We start from the raw sequence: 4,410 nt of genomic DNA, 5'->3' as shown, positions 1-4,410 counted from the left end.
TAAAAGCAAAGCTTCGCACTCGTAGAATGAGGGTTACGTGGTAGGCTGACAGTCTGTAGGTGAATTTAATGAAAAGCCAGCCAGGCTTCCCATAGTTAGAAAAGAAATATAGGATACAGAAAAAGAAGGTAAAGTAAACATTTTTAGAAGTATTTAATCATTTACTTTTTATATAATATGTTGCTATTTTTTCTATACTTTTAAGAAGATATATAAAATAGAGGAAACCCAGAGAAGAACAATGTTAATCTGAGAATTTTCCATTTTTGCCAAAGATAAAAATCTGTTTGAATTTTAAAAGGAGGTGGCATGACTTCAGGGAAGCCCTAAAGAAAATAAGGGTTTGGGGAGTGATTGATATTCTTTATCTATACAAGAATGAATAATGAGAAATGCCTAGATTTTTTGGCAAGTGTTAGGTGGGTGGTACCAGCACAAGGCCACACATAAACTGAGAGGGACTGCTGAAGGGGTGGACCCCATGGGTGGTGACCTTTAGAGGGAACCAGTTGACCTCATGTATCAGTTGCCCTAGGCAACTGGAAGGCATAGGTTCCCAACATTCCACAGCACCCCCACCTTCTAATTCTGTTATTGAGCCTGCAGGCAGTTACCTGGAGCACTGGGCCTTCCCTCCAGCTCTCCTGTTGGAGGCTGAGCCCCAGGCAGTGCCTAAGGTTTGGTGCTTTGGCATCTTGAACTTGTTTTGTGTGTTAAGGACCTTCAAGAGCTGTAGAGAATTGATCAAAGTTTTCCTAACAGTAAGTTAAGAATTACAGTATCCTCATCTCTCCTTCCTGATTCAACACTTCATTTCACTTGTTTTTAATCCATCATGTGCTTGACTTTCTCCCCAGTCCTGGCCTCCACTCTTGTGCCACCTGCTTCAGCATGGCAGTCTCTCTCCACACTTCCTGTGCTCCCAGGACAGAAATGAGCATCCAGGAAGTCAACCGGAAGTTGTGCTCCCAGCTGGCCAAAAGCAAACAGGATTTCAGAGACCTCACAGAGAAATTCCTTATATCCCAAGCGACTGCATACTCCCTGGCCAACCAGCTACAGAAATACAGTAAGTCCGATAGGGTCCAGACTCCCAGGGTGGTGATGGACTTTCTGTCTTCCCTGTGATAACATAAAGACCGTCCAGGTTTTATTCTTCTCTACCCTACCTCAAAAAGAACTTCATCCAGGCCACAATCGTTAGGTTGAAATAATATGTATTTTTCTCTCCATTTGCAGAGGGTGGAAAATCTGAGGCACAGGGAAGTAAAACTAATTTTCCAAGTTAGCAGTGAGAGTGAAAGAATAAGAATTCAGATCTCACTTTATGAGTTCTCAGAGGAGGCCCAAAACTGTTATTTTTCTTGGCCATGGGTGACACAATATCTCTAGAAAGCTCTGTTGGATCAGATACTGGAGAAATGACATGACTGTTGGTCTAGATATCCTGGGACTAACGGGCTTCTATCAACTGATCCTTCTATGGAGGCCCCCTTGGGAAAGCACTGTTCCTGTTACCCTGTGGAAATGTCACATTAGGACACCATGCTTGCCTTGAAGGAATTTAAAGAGGAGACTGCTCCTCCCTGAACTTCCTATGCCTCTCTGCCTGGTGAGAAGGAAGTCCTGTGTCTGAGGGCAGTGTCTCCTTCCACTTAAGTCCAAGGAAGCCATTTTCCATTCTGTGGTGTGGTTGAGTGTGAATCTGGGAGAATCAGAGTATCTGTTATTTCCTGCCTGCTTCTCCCTGAACTGGTGAGCCTCCATGCCTCAGAGCAGCCAGGAGCTCTGGGTGGGCTTCAGCATCTGAGCTAGGAGACATGGGCAAGCTGAGAGTGAGGCTAAGTGGAGGAGACACCAAGCCCTGGAAAGCCCAGGTCGCGGTGTCAGGGAAAGCCCCTTCCCTCCCCAAAGTCATCCTTCACATTTGGAAACCCACTGGTCTGAAGGGATAATGAGAACAAGGGGACATGCACCACAGAATGAATCGATGGCATCTTGTCAACGCTGAACCTGAATTGGCTTCATTTTCCTATAGTTATTTTTGTATAAACCAATAGAGGGGATTTGCTTTATTGAAAATGCCTGAAAATCAGGAAAGTGAAACTTAAAGCATGTTACTCAGTGGAACACTTTGAGGAATGGATAAACTGAGTTGCACTGCTGTCCTTTTTTCATATAATATAAATGTTGGGGGGGAAATGCAGTTGAAGAAGAAACATATCTCCCATGAACTGTGAGTGAAGGTAACAGTACAGTGAAGAAGAGCATGGAACCTGGGCCAGAGTTCCTGGGTTCAGATCCAATTTGTTTGTCTTCTGTAACCTTCACTTCCCCACCTATTAAAATAGTTCTACAGTAGTACCTACCTCATTAAGTTTTTAAACAAAGAGATTAGTTAAATTTTGTAAAGCTCTCACAGCAGAGCCAGGTGTACTGTATAATATTTTACTATTATTTCTTCTACTTGTAATTGAAAGCAAATGTACTAGTGTTTGGTCTCCTTTGTTCTAGGCACTTATGGGCCTTGAGCCTTATACTTTACATAATAGTTTCTAGATAATCTATATTATCTGTGTAATCTTTGAAATTCTTGAAACTCACAGTAGAACAAAAGTGATAGTCTTTGGGGGCCTCCCCAGTCTGCCACAGTTCTCCCCTTTAGCTTTCTGCTTCTCGCTCTACCTGAGGGGTGATGAACCTTGATAAAGGGGCCCAGGGTTCACCATGAGACCTGGGGAACATGAATTTTGCTTGATTCATTGCAGTTGAATCAGCCTTTTCCAGTTACTCTGTGTTTCCATGGGCTAGATTTTCATTTCTCATTTCTCATCTCTGAAATGATCAGGAATCATGCCATGTAGCTGGAGATGGAGGAATTAAAAAATGGAAATCCCAGCGTTGAGTCTCACACTTGGGTTATTTTTCACTAAGGGATGGACCCTACCTCCTCCCTTGAAGGCAGCATGTCCAGCTTCAAGTGAGGCCGTCATGTCTCTCTTTTCTCAGAGCCTGGACAATATAAAGACATCCTGGAATCCGTGCTGGGGGAGAAGCTGCAGTTTGAGGAGGAGGAGCTGGCAGAGAAGCCTGCACCTGCTGTGAGACTGGGGTAAGGAGGGAAGGTGGATAAAGCTCTGCCATGGGGCAGCTCAGCTGAGAGAAAGAGAGCAAGGGCAAGGGCAGAAATGTACAAGCGAAGTACAGCTTGGCCAGATATATATCCAAAAATTAAACAGCTCTATCATAAAATATGGTCTCCATTTCTTACGCAGACCCTCCTTTCTTTTTACTTTACTTCTGACTGATCATGGCTTGTCTTCTTTCGATTGAAAACAATGTTTTCTTAACCCTTCCTTTTGTCTTTTCATCCCTCCAGTTCATGCCAGCTGTACCTCTCCCACCAGTCTGCCTGGCTCTCTGTCCCCTTTCTGCATAATACACTCTTGGTCAAATCATGAAATGGGCTTCTCTGAGGAGAGAAGGTATCAAGCGGAATCCTTAGGAAGCAGAGTCAAAAACCATCTGGTTTTGTTTTCAGAAGAATGAAGTGGGGTTTGGGGCTAGGGATTTTTCACAGACTCTTTTAGGAGAGGCTCTGATAAGGAGGCCATTTTTCTCTTTTTTGTTTTTTTAAACTTTTCGTTCTCTTTGTAAGACACATTTCACCAAACATGATAGAAATTTTGTGGAAAAGTTTTGGGATATTCTCAAAAAAGTCTTTTAAATCATTAAAGCCAGTCAAGCAGGGGAACGATTGTAGCTCAAGTGGTTAAGCGCCTACATTCCAAGTGTGACGTGCCTGGTTTGATCCCTGATACTGTCTAAAAAACAGTAAGCAAAGAAACAAAGAAAGAAACAATCATTCACCTCTTTGCATTTTTAAACTTTCTTTCATGTCCCATCATAGGAAACACGTTTCCCCAATTCATGATCAACTGCAAGAGCTGCTCCAGATGAGGCAGAAACTGCAAGTAGGGAGAGATGTCTCTTACATGCTCCATCAGCTCTTCAGAGACCTACTCACCAACAGCGAACCTGACAGCTCCCAGTGGGAGAACTTTAGAGAGAAACTGGATCAAGGAGGCAAGCTGGCAGAGAGCCTCTATCATGAGCTGCAGTCAGGTAAGTTGGCCACAGGCCCTGAGGACCCAGAGTTGCTCTGATTGCCAGGGTCAAAAGAGAGCCACATCTCCCCACCTCTGGAAAGGACAACTGTTTCTGCTCTCTGCCTTCACAGGGGGCATTTGTGGCCACAAAGCAATCAGGATTGCCTGCACAGGAGCTCAGAAAATAAATAACTAGGTTTTAGGTCACATTATTACATATGTCTCCTTCATTACTCAATAGAACATGGCTTTTGGGGAAGTAAGAAGCACCCAAAGAACTTTAATTGACCAAAGTAAGGTG

General features: G+C 43.6%; 1 long non-coding RNA gene across 1 annotated transcript; it reads left to right on the top strand.

Moving 5' to 3' along the window:
• Positions 1-671: 671 nt before the first annotated feature.
• LOC139436227 (uncharacterized) lies at positions 672-4,096 on the top strand. Its single transcript, XR_011645309.1, has 4 exons — positions 672-761; positions 858-1,069; positions 3,010-3,112; positions 3,911-4,096. It is a non-coding gene; the product is annotated as an uncharacterized lncRNA (long non-coding RNA).
• Positions 4,097-4,410: the final 314 nt, after the last annotated feature.

The sequence above is a fragment of the Dasypus novemcinctus genome, chromosome 13 (genome assembly GCF_030445035.2).
Source record: "Dasypus novemcinctus isolate mDasNov1 chromosome 13, mDasNov1.1.hap2, whole genome shotgun sequence".
Classification (NCBI taxonomy): domain Eukaryota; kingdom Metazoa; phylum Chordata; class Mammalia; order Cingulata; family Dasypodidae; genus Dasypus; species Dasypus novemcinctus.
The sequence above is the reverse complement of the archived record's forward strand: the minus strand, read 5'-3'. Positions and strand labels throughout refer to the sequence as shown.